Genomic DNA, 19,560 nt, shown 5'->3' with positions numbered 1-19,560 from the left:
ATGAATTCATGGATCCAAGTTTAAGTGATGCTTCAAAGGATATTTGGGATAGCGATATAGAGGGAGATGATGCGGATGCCTAGGAGACTACTTCATCACTAGGTGGAGCAAGCATGAGCGGCCACCTAAGTTCAAGTGAAGTTCTCTCATCTCTTCTCTTTATCTTTATTTTTCATGAAAAGAAGTTTGTGTCTTGTCTCTTTGTATTTTATTTTGATCATTGTTGGTTTAGTCCTAGCAACATCAAAGGACTCACACCTCGGTACCATTGAGGTGTTCTTATTTTATTATTCCCATTTGTAAAATCCAAAATGACAAACTAGTTTCATGCATAAGCATAGTGTATGCATGAACTATACCCATCCTTGAACATTAGCAATAGTGTCTCACTCGGTTTGGGGAAGTTAATGCATACGCAACGGGAGGTAATCTAAATTATCCTCTCCGTCATAACAAAAACCATGCATCATGTAGTGTAACTTAGTGTAGAATTGCATTTAGTGTAGAAATCATGCATCATCTTTGCATAATTTCCATCATTTTGGCCATTGAGGACAATGCCCATATTAGAGTGGGGATGGGAATTCAAACATTTAACTATTATTTCAAAAATCATAAAAATTGAAAAAAATTGAAAACCCAAAAACAAGTTCATTTCCTTTGTATATATTGTTTTTTATATATTGTGTTTGTTTTATCCTTGTTCACATTGATTGACTACGCCACATCCGAGACATGAGGATATTGAAGACCGCATGGTATGATCTTTCCAATCTCCTTTTTCCTGTTTATGTTAATGACTATGTGGCTTCATTTTGATTGATGCGGTACAACAATGTGAACTTAGGACTTGCATTTAGATTGTTTGTCATATTAGTTGGTAGAATCATATGCATTAGGATCTTTATATGGTAGTTGCATCATGGCATGTAGTTTGCATGTTAGAAAATTTTGCGAAACCATCTACTTGGGAAACTTGACAAGTGTATATAGGCCCTAGTAGATGCTTTTTCTTCTTAAGACTTTGCTTGTTAGAATACTTGTAAAACACCCTAGGATGTGTCATGCTAGTATCCTTTGACCCATGGTTTAAGGCCGAGTCAAGAGTACCTTGTGGTGTGATAACTCCTTGGCTACCGTTTATTCCAAGGTGACCCTTGAAACCATGCATACAACCATCATCCATGTTCTACCACATTTTTGTCATCAAAGGGAATGGGCACAAAAAGAAATCAATTTGAGTTCAATGAAATGAAAAGTGAAAGAAAGTTTGCAAAAATGCATCAAATGAAAAGAGGAGCAAAAATAGAACTCCTAAGCTTCAAATACAAGGCACCCTCATTACTAATTGACTTTGAAAATGTTCAAAAGAAAATGCAAAAAAAATTGTCAAGTATTGAACTGCCAAAAATCAAAAAGAAATGGCAAAAAGAAAGTGTTCTCAAATGTAATATGCCACAAGAAATTGGGGGGAAAAACAAAAACAAAAGCAAACTCCCAAAATGAAACTCAAATACTATCGATCCCTTTATCCATCATATCCATTTTTGTGCATGGTAGAGAGGGGACGACCCTTCTTCTTGTCTAGGCAAGAGGGGGAATTCCGCGATCCTCCAGTGTTTCTAACACCATAGGGAGTCTACTCTTGACAAAAGCATTTAACGATTGAGGACAAAGGTACCCTAGCTTGACACATTTTGGAGGTGATTTATTGGTATCCTTCTAGGCTTAGTAGTTTGAACAAATTGCATCTATGAAGGATTGTGTACCCTTGAATTGCTTCCCTTGTAGATAATTTCCGCCACTTAGATGAGGAAAGTGGCTATTCTTTTGTAGATGCATCCATTATGTGTTTTTGTGTGCTTTAATGTTTGGATGTGTCGCCATTTTGGCAAGACCCACCTTGCTTTGCAAGAAGGCATCCTACCTCATGGTTGTCTTGTTGTGAGTTGAAGGGGCGGAGTGAGACCCGCTAATTGTCTCATATCGGCTATATTATTAGGATAGGTTAGTATTGGTCCTAGTCTTTGTCATCTCTTTACTCGGGACGAGCAAATGTTCGGTTTGGGGATATTTGATGTGACCATAATTGGCGCATATTTAGCCCCCGAATTAGCCTTGTTTCCATGCTTTTTAGTGCTTATTTGGGTCATTTCTTATCTTTAGTTCTTTGTTTTGCATATTCTTTGAGATTTTGATCCCTTGGTAGGAAAGGAGTAAGAATCTTGCATTTTCATGGCAAAACAAGACTAAATTGATCGAATACAATGACCAAGCATCAGGGAGAGACAAGATTAGAAGGCCTTTGTACATACCATAGTAGAAGAGCAATGTTGAGGAAAGATCCTTGAGTCCCCAAGGAAATCCCCAAGGAATTTATGAAGAAAAGGGAAGAAAAAGAAGAAGTTACTATCTTCGATCGACAATCCAAGCGGATTGCAAAGCAATCCGTCCGTCCCGCACAATCCGAGCGTCCCTTGCGAATCCGCTCGGATTCCCCCTCAACAATCCGTCCGGATTCCCCAGAATCCGCTCGGATTCCATCGCCCAAATCCGGCCTTCCCGACCTTATTCCGCCCGGATTTCTTCACAGCACGGATTGCCTTCTTCAAGCTACGAAAAGAGAATCCCTTCTCTCAGAAAATACCGGGTCCTCCTTGCTCAACTTAAAAAGTGTAATTACTAGTTTAGCCCTTAGTTAACCCTAATGCATCCTCCCTAATTTTAACTATAAATACCCCATTAGGCTAATTAGAGGAGCATGTTCTTCTTATCAATAATTAGTGTAGTTAATATCAATCAAAACTCTCTTCAATATTGTAATCAAGTATTAATCAAGTTTTAATCTAAGTTTTAGTTCTTTAATCTCTCTTTTGTTCATCCTTTATTTTGGGTAATTGAAGATTATTTGGTTTATTATTGGGAGATTGACAACCTCTCAATCTAGCATTCAAGTACTTCTATTATTCTTGCTTTATTATTGGAATCATTAGTAGGTATAATCTCTTAATCCATTTTTAATTATTGTTAATTACTTTCATTTATTCATCATGTTTCATATTGTTAGTATGATTGACAACCTTGCTAGCATGATCAACATGATAATGAGTGAGTAGTCTCTTATCTAGGGTTAATGGGTGATTAGGGGAAACCAACATCGGGAATGATTCATGCTTAAATTAATATGCTTTCATGCTTTATTTGCTTGCTTGTTTTGATCTCAACTCATGCACATGTTATACTTGATGAACTGCTAAGCCTATGAATCCTTGCATTTACTATCATCTCCTATCTTTTCAATGAGACTTGTAAGACATAACCCAACTCGAGTCTCATTAGACCATGCATGTTGTTGAGTAGGGAAGATTAAGTCGACTTGTAGGTGTTGTACAATCTAATCGATTCGGCTCCGGGACCCAAACTTTCCTAGGATTGTAAGATATAACCCAACTCAATCCATCACAACAATAATTGCTTGCTTATAATTTGAGAACATGTTTGTATGATCATATCCCATGATTCCCCTATGATCCCATGACACCCTAGTGCCTTTAATCAATTGTTTACACCCCTTTTTTATTCATCTTGCTTGTTTATTTTCATTGTTATTCTAGTTTAGTAACCTTCTACATCAACCCAATTTGTGACACCCCTTAGACACCGCTAGTTACAATAGAAATCTCATTTCAACTCCCGTCCCTTGGGATCCGACCTTTACTTGCCTCTTTACTAATTGTAGAGTTGCTTGTTAAGCTATAAATTGTGTTTTGATTCGACCGTGACCAACGACCACATCTATTTATTTGTGAATACGAAACGGACCGATCAGATATTATGAGTTTTTATGTGGAATAAGAATTTATGGTTAGGTTAGCCTTGCTTATATACTAGTAAGGTAGTATTATTTTAGGAAAGTTTCTCTCTTTATTATTATTATACTAGTCTTACCATAATTAGGATTACCATACATCTCTTTTATTAATTTAATTATTAAGATATTAATATAATTATTATTAATTTCCCATATTATTATTATTTCCATATTATTTATTATTAATTCCCGATACAAAAACCCGATCACACCCATACTATACTAATAAATTTCGGTCCATATAAATAATGGCACACGACCCAAAGCACAAATATTAGCTAAGCCCAATTCCCGACTTGGATGCTTAATTTATATTTAATTAACGTCTTACTTATACTTATTATTAGAAATGTCGTTAATCATTTATTAATGTACATAAATTATTCTCATAAATTATTATCAAAATACGGGGTATTACAGTCTTCCCCCCGTAAAATGAACTTCGTCCCGAAGTTCGCCCAGGAATACTATAAAATTTTCTATAAACAATTACCTATTCCAACTTATGATATTGCAGCATGATTAATCATTTATTATTATCAAGCTATATCAACTTATCAGAATGCATAACCAAAATAAAGTTTTAACACGGAAACGTATCTCAAAATAAACTCAAAACATGAGGTGTCACATTCTACCCTCCTAAAAATAAACTTCGTCCCGGAGTTTTGGAACTACTACTACCCGAGAAAAGATGGTCTAACATTTTAAACATTCTATACTTATAATCAAAACAAGGTGTAGTCAATTGTATCCTATCTTACCTCTCCTTTGGTTCCCTTATCGTCACTCCTACATCTCGACTATGATAGTTTAAGAATTGATAAAACATTTATATAAAACTTTTGGTAAAACTCGCGTTTTCAGAAATCAAAGTCAAGCTGTAACTTTAAAAAATCACCATTAAATAACCGTTATATTCCACATTGAGTTTTTATACTTTCAAGAAAAAATAAGGAGTTTTCAAACCTTGAGAAAACGAATCAAACTGAAATCTCGTTCAACCATTTTATAAAAAATTTCACAATCCAGTTGGTCCAAACAAAAACCGATCAGCAATTTGTCCAAAACTAGAGTCAACTTGTAAAAATCACTACTAATTTTCAAAAATTTACCTTGTAACGTGGCTTATTAATTTGAAAACATATTTGAAACATTTAAACAATGGAGTTAGAATTAAGGAAAAATATTAAGTACAAATTAAATGAGAAATTTTACAAAATCGTTTGTCGAAAATATAACTGTACAGGAACATTCTGACCACTGCCCACTAAAATATTTATTTCTCCCAAACCGTATATTATTTGAACATGAGACCAAAGGCATAGGAAAGTTAACTCGCAAGGGTATCACACATAAAAATCTCGGACTAAAACTTTAAACAGACAGTAAGTGACAGCCAAAACAATTAAGGGTAAAAATCTTGTGAAATCAACCAAAATCACATTCTTCACAATTTTACACAACAATTAATACCTCACATGCTTAATCACATTCACTCCTTCCACATACATGCCCACATACTTCCTCATCTCAACATACTTAAAACAATGCTTAAAAGAAATCATGTCACACCTCTCCTCCGTAAAATAAGGTTACGCCCCTGTAACCGCAACCATTAATGACAACATTACGCAACCAAGACAAACAAAATTCCTAAGAGAAATATACTATATTAATTTTAAATTACCCCATACTCTCAATCATTCTCTCAAGGTTCCCAATTCAAAACTGGAAGGGCCAAGGTACGAATTAAGGCTAGCTTCTTAACCGCACTAAGAGGGGCTCCTAACAGTTTTTACACGGGGTTCATTTTATTTAAACACATCTTAAGTTCATTATTATTCATTAGTTAGGCCTGAGGATCGTTTTGCTCTGATACCACTTTGTAACACCCCCATTTATCAAAGAGCCTTAACTAGGCCTTCCTAGATAAATGAGAGCATTACCATCTCGGTGTCCCGAGGTAGTGAATAACAAAGTCCAACTCACCAAAGTACTTTATTTAAAAACTTAATGATTTCATGTTTATTACAAATTAACCAACTAAAACTTAATTCAAAATATTTACAACACGCAGCGGAAATAAATAAAGTGATATAATTGTTCTATGTGATCTAGACTTCAACTATTGTCCAAGTCGAGCTCTCATCCCAATGCTCCCGAGTCAGCTAATCTTTAGTACCTGTCAAATCTGCTCCCAAAAAAACGGTTCAACGCAGGAGTTCAAGAATACACAGTCAACCACGAGGTTGAGTAGGAATAACCAACAACACGTCAAAGTAAAATGATATGATATATAATGCAAAAACAATTGTGCTCATCGCCTGAAACATGCTCATCACCCGAAACACCCGTTCATCCCGCCAATCCCTGGCCCGGGGTATTCATCATTCCAACCGAAGTTGAAGTATTCACCATCCCAACCGAAGTTGAGGCATTCACCACCCCAACGAAAGTTGAGGTATTCATTTATACACCATGCCAGTTATAAAAACCATCTCAGACACGAGCTGAGGTATCCAATGCAAACGAAATTCCAATATAAATAATCAATAATAAACAATCCAACGATATATAATCCACATCCATTAATCCATCCAATTTCACAATACTTTTATAAATTCCACAAACCAACAAAGACAAGACGAGTTGAGTAGTTATCCTACCTTTTCGCAAATCTTCGAGTCATGCGATTCACACAAGCAAACAAAATTGATTTTTTACCAATTCATAAACTACATAACATAATTATGTACAATTACTTTATAACCAATAATCAACCAACTAATCATGCACTTATCCTATGCCAATCACGTCCTAATCCTTTTGACAACTTCAAAGCTAAATCTCTAATTCTACCGTTTTACAGCACTGTTCAGTCTCGCTATAAAATTCATAATTAATTCATCAAAAATCAAAACGATGCAAGACCAGTGAGGTTGGAACCGCTAAGTCATATATCTACAATTCTTGTGAAAGACTTTCTTCAAATTCCAGACTTATCAGGGTTTTCTTGAAGGAATCATTAATACTGACGAATTCCGTCGCATAAAAAGTATTGACCTCTAAAATAAGTTTAACCAATCCTTTTCAAGTGAAACAAAAGCCCAACATCATCTAGGCTCTCCAATTTTAATGTTTGCAAAAGACCTAACTCAATTTCAATTTATAAATTAGGTTTGCAAAATAAACTTTAGACCACTAGTGCATTCGCGGATTCTCAGTCGACATGTTCATAACGAATTTATTCTGGAAAATCTACACGTTCAATTGCTACGAAATTTTACAGGCATCAACAAGAGTTGAAAATAATCTAAGTCTATTCTTTACGTTTTTGAAGACAACGACTTTAAGATAGTCTGGTAGTTCGTTTAAGACAACTTACAGATTTATTGAATTGCTGTAACTTTATTCTAAACATTGAAAGATTAAAGATGAACTTACAAAATAAAAGTTGATGAACTTCTCTTCTTTTTTTCCCTTTTAATTCTCTCTCTATCTCTCTCTTTTATGTGATATTATGAGTTTTTATGTGGAATAAGGATTTATGGTTAGGTTAGCCTTGCTTATATACTAGTAAGGTAGTATTATTTTAGGAAAGTTTCTATCTTTATTATTATTATTATTATTATTATTATACTAGTCTTACCATAAGTAGGATTACCATACATATCTTTTACTAATTTAGTTATTAAGATATTAATATAATTATTATTAATTTCCCATATTATTATTTTTTCCATATTATTTATTATTAATTCCCGATACAAAAACCCGATAACATCCATACTATACTAATAAATTTCGGTCCATATAATAATGGCACATGACCCAAAGCACAAATATTAGCTAAGCCCAATTCCTGACTTGGATGCTTAATTTATTATTTAATTAACGTCTTACTTATACTTATTATTAGAAATGTCTTTAATCAATTATTAATGTACATAAATTATTGTCAAAATACGGGGTATTACAAAGTTTGATAACTCAAACCGACTCATGTCCATGTAATATACAAACTTGAAGTCTTAAGCCCTCCCATAGCTCGTATGGAGTCTTATAAGTGGTGTAGCCAATTTGTTTATCAAATTTCCCCTTTTAGAGTTCAATTAACTCTTTTTGACCTTTTAATCATACTTTCTTATATCAAATAAGATGTGACATTAAGTCACAAAAGCATAAGTGAGAACTAAAGTCATGACTTATGAACTGATTACAATGATCCCATCGTTGTAATTCTTTTATGATTAGATCAAGTCAACATAAATTATGTTTTGATATATAAAAGGTGTATAATGAAGAATTTTAGAACATAAAATTTCCATAAACCGAGTGACTTAAGTTGCAAACCAAGTCACTAAAATTCAAATACAACTTCTTGTTCTTGAAAATAAAAGGAAATAAACTAATTTCCATGTCTAACAAGGAAATTGAAAGAGTTTTAAAACAACAAGTTCAAAATACAAAAATGAAACGAAGACTATCATTATAAAGGCCAAGCTTCCATAGGTCTTCTACTATGGGCGGCTACTCTAGCTTCCCTTGAAGAGCCTCCTTAGGCTTGCTTGTCCTTGCCTTTGTCTTTGCTCGGATGCCCTTAAAAACAAATTGAAAAGGGTAAGAATCACAACTTGTATCCAAGTACCAAAGTTGAGATTTTTTTCAATAACATAATAGATTAGAAAATTTATTACCTACAGGTGTCACACGTCCAACTTTAACATCTCTAAGATACTTAGGGAAATTTTGTTACCAATGGCCCGTACCACAACAATAGTGGCACCTATCTTCAGAAGATGCACCCTTTTCGGCTTGGATGAGTTATTCCCAATAACTTTCCCTTTTCCTTTGTTGGGTTTCTTACCCTTACTAGTACTCCTCTTAAATTTCCCTTTGCTTTTATTGTTAATAGAAAGCACATCCTTGGTTGAACTAACATCAAGACCCATATCCCTCTCGGCTTGCACAAGCAATTTGTGTAATTCATGGAGAGAAGTCTTCATGTTTTCTATATTGTAGTTTACCCTAAACTGCACATATGCCTTCACTTTGTTCAAGGAATGTAGAACTCGGTCTATGACGAGTTGCTCGGGAATATTGATCCCTTGGATCTTAAGAGTCTTAACAAGCTCAATTAATTTGAGCACATGAGGGCTAACGTTTTGACCCTCTTTGTTGTTGATCTCGAAAAAGCGGAGGCCGCCTCATATTGGATAATCCTTGGAGCTTGCGAAAACATGGTCAGAAGCTTGGTGTAGATCTCATAGGCCGTGCTCATTTTAATAGCACTCCTTTGGAGATCGGGATCCATAGAGAAAATAAAGACAATCTTGATAGCGGCCGACTCTTTTAGGTAGGCCTCATAGGCTTCCCTTGCGGCGGAGGTTGACCTAGTAGTAGGTGCAGTAGGAGCGGCTTCAGTAAGGTAACGAAGCTTGTGGTCACCTTCCGCGGCCAAACGGAGTTGCGCATCCCAATCGGCGAAGTTAGAACCATTATTTTCAAGTTTGCATCGATCCCTAAAGGATCAGAGCCAAGAAGCATTGAGGAGTGGTGGAGCGTTTGTGCTAGTTGATGCGGATGTGATTAGAGTCGACATTGCAAACTAATCAAATTGACTACAAAATAGAAAATGAAGGAATTATATTTATCGTCTTAAAACTTGTAAATATTTTGAAACAAGTTTTAGCATTTATATAGTGAACTTTACCCAACTATAATAAATGATTCCGAGACCCAAAATTAATATTAACTTGAATGTGAGCCAACGGGCCCTCTATATCTTTACTAATATAACTCTGGTGGGTTAACCTTTTTAACCGATTCTACAATTAGAACTCTCGGTCGATGAATTTACGTTGAGTTCATCTTTAGCCCGAACCTTTTGCGGCTACGGTCGCAAATTACCTTCGTTGAGATCAACCAAAATTTCAAAGTGTAATAACTATTTATTACCCCATTTATCCAACGTCAATTGAAGCACCCCGAAAAATCGTATTGTACTCCTCATGAAATTTAGTCTCATGGGCTCCTACTATTTGGTAAGGCTAAGTCTCAATCATTTAAAAGTAAAGGTCTTGTCAATTTATTATCTATCATTTTTAAGTAAACTAAAAATGAATTATCGATAATTATAATTGACACGGTCGAAGACTTGATATGATATGCTTGTGTTGTTATGGCGATTTGGCAATGCATGCAACATATTAAAAGAAATGCAAAAACAAACAATAAATTCCTGGTATGGCCTACCTAAAATAGAAAATAAAATAATCTATTACATATTCGGAAACCAACTTCTTTGGTCCCTTGAATCTTCAAGTGGCACGCCTCCCAAGAACACCTTCTTCGTCGGAACGCCTTTTCGAATGGCACCGTCTTGAAGAAACTCCGGATTTACAAATGATAATAATAAAATAATAAGCTATTCCTATTATACATTTGTAAAATGAAAAACTAGTAAAATAAAAGTGATACGAGATCACATTAAATTACAACCGAATCAATATTTTCTTTCATTGCGGGTAATATCGATTAAAATCTAAGGCCATACTAAGATAAAATTACATAATTCAAAATTATATAAAAATTATATGTCATTCAACAATGAAATATGCAGCTTTATAATATGTGTCTATCATGCCAAATTATGTGCCAAATCGCTCTATTTAACTTATATCGGTTATATAACCCGGTTTTATGGAAATGCGTGATAATAACTTATTAAAATCAAAAAATAATACTAAAATCTAATTTTAGTCCTAGTTAATTATCCTAAAATTCTTAGGTCTCAAAAATTAGTCATCACTCAATTTTTTGACAATAATTCAACTTGATTTAATTTTATGCTCATTTTTTACCCTAAAATCATAACATTTATGAAATAAATCCAAATTAAATTACAATAATTTCAAAATTTGAATTTTAAATTTTGAATATTCTGGAATATATCCATAACCCTCATAATGTCAAAAATCATGGTTAAAATTTTTGAATTTAATTCGAGAAAAATATAGTTGCGACTTATCGGATTTATCAAATAAAACATCTAAAGTATACAAAAATTAATCAAATCAATTTTAAAACTTTAGATCTAATAAGTGGGATATAGATTCAATCTAAAATAATTTTCTCATACCAAGCAAATCGTTTGAGCTATTTATGCTAAAATAGTCACTATTTATGCCATTTTTAAACTAAAAATTCATAAATCATGCAAAATGAATCAAGTTCATCTTAAATTTTACACACAGTGAGTAAAATATGCATGTGATAACATATTAAAATTTCATGGCCTATTTCGAAGTTTAACTATTTTTAACCATTTAATTCATTTTTATCTCATAAAAATCATAAACCATGCAATATTAATCACATTAATACGAAATTTTACATACAACAAGTAAAATATGCATGTGAGGTCATATAAAAATTTAAGGGTCAGAGACTTAGTTTAACTATTTTTAGCATTTTAATTTCCATTTTAGTCATAAAAATATAATAAAATAACTACAAAACATGAAAACGAGCAATAAAATACCATAAATCATAAAAATGACCTAAAATTATTTTAAGACTAGAATATACAACATGCAACATAATTTCGTGACTTTATCTAATAAATCACAAATTTTTAGTTTTAATTAAGTTACTAATAACTTGAAAAAACTATAAACCGATTATGCATGCAACATCCTATGCTCTGATACCAATTGTTAGCTTCATATACCTATTATTAGACTCTTCTAATAGTGAACTAATTAACATATTAATACGAGTTCATTAGATCTAGTGCATACATAACTAAATAAGAGATAAAATACGAAAAATAATGTCCCTTACATTGTTATATGGCTCGAAAAAGGGCACAAATAAGGTCACGTTCTGATAAGACGGGTTTAGTACGGTATATGAATGTTGATTTGGGTGACTATTGGTGAAATAAGGGGATTCTAATAAAAGTATTTGCGTAATTTCTCATTTTATAATATTGGTTATACTTTGAGGATAATTATGTAAAGTTATTAATTATGGGAAATTGTCATACTAAACTTGAAGTTTCAAGTGGGCTCAAAAATATAAGGAAGTGGAAATGAGAAATAGAAGTCCACCATTCCATGTTGGCTATCAAAAGGCGTCAAAGTGCAATGTGTAGCCCAACATGCCACAAGACTTGTTCCCCCTTAGCCCAACAATCATCAATTCAAGGGGAGTTTGAAACACGGAAGAAACAACACGGAGCATCATCTGATACCAGCATCACGTGCGACTCGCTGATCAACACGGGCGGGTCGCGTGTATGGCAGATGATTGAAGTCAATTTTGTTGTTATTACATGTTTCCTAAGTTTAGCTATTAAAATTGAGGTTAAGTATTAAACCTAGATTATTCTATTATTCATTCAACTTGTAATTGGGAAAGACTCTCTAGAACCCTAATTAATCTTTTACTTAGAAAATTATGAGGAACTAATCCTCCCTTTTGTTGGATCAACAGATTGAAGTTATTGACTAATTAATTGTGAGATTGTTCTTTCTTTCTTTTATTTCTCAAGTATTGTTTATGTCTCTTGCTCATATATAATGATTGTTGTTTCTTTTTGCTAATCTGATCAATTAGTTAATTGTTTACTTTAATCTATTGCATGTTTAGATATTGAATCAGTAATTGTTAAATTAATCTATACTAAAGTAGCAAACTTTACCCTAATAATTTGCATGTGTTTCATCATTATTAGGACGAAGTAGAGACTAGACATATAATTCGAATCGTTAACCGTGTGTGTTAAAGATCGTTATCTTTATTGCTTCCTTCGATTGTTAATGCTGTTGTTGGATTAAATCTAGACGCGTGGATTAGATTGTTCAATAATTAGGGTCTTCTGATATCGCGTTTCGAGTTAGTTGACTAAACTTAAGAGGGAGAAGGAAATTCATATTTCCACAATAAAGTACTTGAGAGTAATTGAATTAAAGACAATCGAAGACCAATTAGTTTGTTGATAGTGGATGTTTGTTGACCCAAGACCTTTTAATCATCTGAATTCATCTTATTTACTAATTGCTTTGTCTTATTAGTTCATTAGTTATAATCAATCAACCAAACCCCCTCTCTCTTGTTATTTGTACTTTATATTATTACACATTTAACTACATTACCTTCTCTGTGGATCGATCCTTATTACCCTATACTATATTTAGTTTATGGTTTTAAGTGTTATAAATATTATCTTTGGGAGCATACGACTTCGGCTCACCAAATTTTGGCCCCGTTGTTGGGGGAGGCAATAGTTAATTTGTGTGTTTTATAGTATAGAATCTTAGTTTTGTTTTATTTTTGTTTATGCATAACCCGTTCTACTAACCATCCACTCGAGCCTTACAACTCAGAGATTGAACGGAAACTTTTCAGGTTGAGACATATCAGTGGGAGCCAGTTAGTTGTTTTCGAGCACCCAGATTCCAAGGAGGATTTACACTCTGATTCAGATACGTCGGAAATTTCTATTACCACTGAGAATATAGCCCGAGAGACCAGTACATTAAAGGTGCTCACAGCTCCAAATCTTGCTGTTCAACCATTATGCATCACTTTTCCAGCGTTGGATTATGGAGTTACTTTTGAATTAAAATCTGGTTTGATAAATCAATTACCAAGTTTCAGCGGGACGAGTATTGAGGATCCGAATAAACATCTGTCGGATTTTCATATTGTGTGCACAAGTATGAAGCCACCTTCTATTACAGATGAGCATTTGCAGTTGAGAGCCTTTCCTTTCTCCATGAAAGGAAGTGCGAGAGACTGGTTAAACTATCTACCACCGGGGAGTATCACTACTTGGGTAGGTATGAAGAAAGAATTCTTGGAGAAATATTTTTCTCCTTCTCGATGAGGTCATCTGAAAAGAGCCATCAGTAATGTTGAGCAGCAGGACGGGGAAACTATGTATGAGGTCCTAGAGAAGTTTAAGCAGCTTTGTGCCAGCTGCCCCTACCATGGTTACTCCGAACAGGATCTCATCATGTATTTTTGTGGTGGACTGAACCAAGATGACCGCCGTATGATTCATTCTGCTTGTGGAGGAAATATAGCCAATAAGAATCCAGATGAAGCTTAGGAGGTTATCACAGAGCTAGCTGAGACCTCTAGACAGTTTGAGAGAAGACCTTCACGGAGAGGAGTGAGTGCTATGGGTGTTAATCCTGGCTTGGAGTAAAAGGTTGATAATATTGCTTCCACACTCCGTGACATGTTACCTTGCAGGCAAATGGCTGTTATTTGTGATATATGCTCTACTGAGGGTCATCCTAGCGATTTGTGCCCTCAAATGCAAGAGGGTGGTTCTTAGACGGTAAATGGCGTATGAGAGAGTATTCCAAACAAGAAAGGGGATCCATACACTAATACTTATAATGAAGGATGGAAAGCTCATCCCAACTTCCGTTGGGGAAATTCTCAAGCTAGCTCATCATCTGGCCCTCCTAGAGGTCAGTTTATTCTGCAACCACAAGAGAAATCTTCCACTCCTCAGGCACCACCACAAGCTACACCGAGTTCATCAATTTCTACTGAGGACATGATTCAGGCTCTTACCATTAGTGTCACTCAAGATAGAGCAGAAAATAAGTAGAATTTCAAGAATCTTGAGAATCAATTTAGTCAATTGGCTACTGCGGTCAATCGGTTGGAAGATAAACAATCGGGTGCTTTACCATCTCAAACAGTTCATAAGCCTAGGGCGAATGTGAGTGTTGTGTCATTGACAAATGGTAGGCAATTGGTGGAGATTGAAAAGCCAAAAGCTAAGCCTAAGGTGGTGATTATCCAAGAGGAAGAGGAGTTAGTGGTGGAAGACGATAAGCTACTGAAAGATGGAGGAGAAGAGGATGCATCTAATTCAAAGGTGGTGACACCATCTATGCCTTCATATGAGCCACTCCCACCTTTTCCTGAGGCTTTGAAAGATACCAAGAAGAAGGAACATGACAATGATATTTACGAAACCTTTCGTAAATGCGAGGTACATATTCCTTTACTTGAGTTGATGAAGAGTGTTCCTAGGTACGCAAAGTTTTTAAAAGAACTTTGTACAATTAAAAGAAATCAAAAGGAACGTAGTCTGAAAAAGTCAAAGGGTAAAGTTAGTGAATTTGTGTCAGCTTTATTTAAGAGTAAGACCCCTCCCAAGTGTAGTGATCCGGGTGTGTTCACTATACCCTGCACCATAGGTGATACACGGTTTGAAAGAGCCATGTTAGATCTAGAGGCATCGATAAATGTCATTCCCTTCCATATCTTTGAGTCTCTTAAGCTTGGTCCTTTAAAGAGTACTAGAGTGGTAGTCCAACTTGCTAATAGGTCTAGTGTTCACCCTTGGGGAGTAGTAGAGAATGTAATGGTTAAGGTAGATCAGCTGGTTTTTCTAGCTGATTTCTATGTTTTGGATATGGCACAGGAGGTCGATGGAGTCCCAATTTTATTGGGTCGACCATTCTTAAAGACCACAGGAACCCGAATTGATGTTCCAAATGGTTCCCTGACTATGGAGTTTAATGGGAGGGTGGTTAAATTTGAAATTAATCCACATAAATTGACTAACTCTGCGGTTTATTCTCTTTGTGCTATTGCTACTAACCATAATTCTATGAGAAGCTGGAAGCCACCACTTCCTAGCTAAACTTGTGAAATTTTGCAGGACTCTCTGCCTAAAGTGAAAAGGTGTATCCTTCTATGGGAGAATCTTAAAGATGTTGAGGCTGGTAAAAAAAGGGTAAGACTTGGTTTGATAAACTAATTCGCCGGAAGGGCTCCGGTAAAGCAACACAAGTCATATATATCAAATCAAGTAGTGCTCGCCCCGTTCCATTGGTAAGGTAACTTTCTAGACTCGTACTTAAGTCGGGTGATTTACCACTCCGCGAGATGTCGAGCCAACGATGTTAAACAACAGCGCTTCTGGGAGGCAACCCATAGATTTGTGTGTGCAATTTTTGCAAAAAAAAAAAAAAAACAAAAGAAATAAGGAAAAAACAAAAAAAAGACAAAAAAACGAAAAAAAAAAAAACAATCGGAACAACCTTGATTTATGGTGTTTGGCGACATAAGAAGGGAGACAAAGAAGGCCGGATGGGTAGGATAGTGGCTAAGGTGTGAAGAAACCGCGGTGTGTTGTTGTGGGAACCTTGCTAATGCGGTTGGATGGTTCATTAATTTGGCGTAGAGGAGATTAGGAGTGACCATGTAAGCTCAGAGTTGGTATAAATATTTTATTTATGTGCCATCTGTTGATGGCATACATGTTACTAGAGCTACTTGGTCATTTGTTAGGATGAAGAGATAAGGGGCGTTAGTGTGTTTTACTTGTTATCTTGTTGGTTTTTAACGTTTCTTTATTGCCTTGGAGTTTATTCGGATAATGTCCTATGCAAAGTGGGGGAAGGAGGTGCGGTGTTGAGGATTGATATATCTATTGAGTCGTCTCACTAAGGTTTGTTCTCCTTTTCCCTTTATTGTGTCCTTGCAACATTGAGGACAATGTTTCAGTCAAGTGTGGGGAGGGAGAATTGTTCCGATTTGTACTCATTTGTAATTGTGTGCTTTTATTTCAGTTATTTATTTCAGCAAAAAAAAGAATTACAAAAAAAAGAAAAAGAAAAAGAACGAAAAGTTTCCCGGCTAGGTGAAAATCCGAAAGGGCGCCTAGGCAAGATTGGGATGTGGCCGAGGACGGAGTGAAAACCCGAAAGGGCGGTTTTGGTAAAATGAAGAACCGAGTTGCGTGCCACTGAGAGTTGAGGTGAGTTTAAAAAAAAAAGCTAGAGTGAAAACCAGTAAGGGTGGGCGCTCTAGGCAAAATGAGAGATATAGGTAAAGAAAAAAATTCCTCTGATGTTATTTTGATCCATTAGTTGTGTTGGAAACCGTCTTAAGAGTTTTATTGTAAGTCTTGCTAGCTTCATTAAACTTCTGTGGATCGGTGTTGTTATGAGCTTGTAATGAGTCTTTTGAGTTTACTCGAGGACGAGTAAAGACCTAAGTGTGGGGATGTTGATAAGACGGGTTTAGTACGGTATATGTATGTTGATTTGGGTGACTATTGGTGATATAAGCGGATTTTAAGAAAAGTATTTGCGTAATTTCTCATTTTATAATATTGGTTTTACTTTGAGGATAATTATGTAAGGTTATTAATTATGGGAAATTGTCATATTAAACTTGAAGTTTCAAGTGGGCTCAAAAATATAAATAAGTGGAAATGAGAAATAGAAGTCCACCATTCCATGTTGGCCATCAAAAGGTGTCAAAGTGCAATGTGTAGCCAACATGTCGCATGACATGTTCCCCCTTAGCCCAACAATCATCAATTCAAGGGGAGTTTGAAACACAGAAGAAACAACACGGAGTAGCATCTGATACCAGCATCACGTGCGACTCGTGGATCAGCACGGGCGGGTCGCGTTTATGGCGGATGATTGAAGTCAATTTTGTTGTTATTACTTGTTTCCTAAGTTCAGCTATTAAAATTGAAGTTAAGTATTCAACCTAGATTATTCTATTATTCATTCAACTTGTAATTGGGAAAGACTCTCTAGAACCCTAATTAATCTTTTACTTAGAAAATTCTGAGGAACTAATCCTCCCTTTTCTGGGATCGACAGATTGAAGCTATTGACTAATTAATTATGAGATTGTTCTTTCTTTCTTTTATTTCTCAAGTATTGTTTATGTTTCTTGCTCAAATATAATGATTGTTGTTTCTTTTTGCTAATCTGATCAATTAGTTAATTGTTTACTTTAATCTATTGCATGTTTAGAAATTGAATCCGTAATTGTTCAATTAATCTAGACTAAAGTAGCAAACTTTACCCTAATAATTTCTATGCGTTTCATTGTTATTAGGACGAAGTAGAGAGTAGACATATAATTCGAATCGTTAACCGCGTGTGATAAAGATCGTTATCTTTATTGCTTCCTTGGATTGTTAATGATGTTGTTGGATTAAATCTAGACGCGTGGATTAGATTGTACAATAATTAGGGTCTTCTAATATCGCGTTTCGAGTTAGTTGACTAAACATAAGAGGGAGAAGGAAATTCGTATTTACACAATAAAGTACTTGAGGGTAATTAAATTAAAGACAATCAAAGACCAATTAGTTTGTTTATAGTGGATGTTTGTTGACCTAAGACCTTTTAATCGTCTGAATTCATCTTATTTACTAATTGCTTTGTCTTATTAGTTCATTAGTTATAATCAATCAACCAAACCCCCCATCTCTTGTTATTTGTACACATTATTATTACACATTTAATTACATTACCTTCTATGTGGATCGATCCTTATTACCCTATAATATATTTAGTTTATGGTTTTAAGTGTTATAAATATTATCTTTGGGAGCCTACGACTTCGGCTCACCACCTTCCTTATTTATTCTTGAGCTTAAATGTTATGGATGATCCTCCTAAATGCAAAATATAGAGATCCTCCTTTGATTGCACCCAAAACAAATCCCTTAAACTAATATATTAACTAACTAGATTAATATACTAGTATCCTTAAAATAATTCTAATAATATTCTTATTGCTACACTAGTAATCTTATATTGTTATTCGAATTTTGTATGAACAATCTTTTGGTTTTCTAAAACTAATTTTAGAGAGAAAAAAAAAATGAAAAAGAGAAGATGAGATTGCATTCATCAGAATGAATGGTAAAAAAATAAGAGCAAAAGATGCTCTTATGAGCATGTGAGGCCGGGTGGAGTGAGGGAGCAAGGCCAATGCATGGTCTTTGCTTTTCATTTTGTTCTTCACAAGGTTTCTAGGTGTAAGACTAGGTCATAGGGTACTCATCATATTTGCCATACAAAATAAACAAATACAAACAAACCCTTCCTACTACCAAAACATCGGTGCCCCTTCCTTATTATGGACTTCCATTTTGTTTGGTCAATTTGTCAATTGTCACACAATATGTCACATGTAGTATGTAACATGTTATTAATTAATTTAATGCATATTTATCAAATAAATATCATTATATACATTAATTAAATTACATATAACAAATTGTCTAGTGATTCTAGATCACATAAATAAAATGGGTCATATAATTATAATTCACAACATATTGTAACTATAATTAACCATTCATTCGTGTGTCAATTGTTTCATAAACAATAATCAGTTTTAGTAATAAAATATTTTAATTACTAAAACAAATCTTATTTAATTAAATTACAATAAGATATAATATTCTCTCTCACAAATGAATTGTTCAAATTTAAGGAATTGATTAACTTGTATCGCCATACAAATAATCAACTTGTCTACTAAGGGAATTGTCCTATAGGTGTGACCTTAAGGGATCAACTGATGATCACCGTCAAACGACAATAATGTCAAAGTCTAGTTAGCCAATCATTACTGATTAATGTTGATCAGTTGACTATATAAATGAATCATCCCTTACGTATTCTTAACTTGAGATTTAAACATGTGATCGCACTATTGTTGATGACACATACTCCAACAAGACTGTTTTGGTAAATTTTTACCAATTTAGGGTTAAAGTAGTCTTAACGTTAGGTCTGAATTGCGATTTGATTGTTTGTTGTATGCTAATCTGAATGTGCGATGTAAGTAAAGAACACAAGCAATTTTGGTGACGCGGAAAACCC

This window comes from Silene latifolia, chromosome Y, assembly GCF_048544455.1.
Source record: "Silene latifolia isolate original U9 population chromosome Y, ASM4854445v1, whole genome shotgun sequence".
In the NCBI taxonomy this organism is placed as follows: Eukaryota; Viridiplantae; Streptophyta; class Magnoliopsida; order Caryophyllales; family Caryophyllaceae; genus Silene; species Silene latifolia.
The sequence above is the reverse complement of the archived record's forward strand: the minus strand, read 5'-3'. Positions refer to the sequence as shown.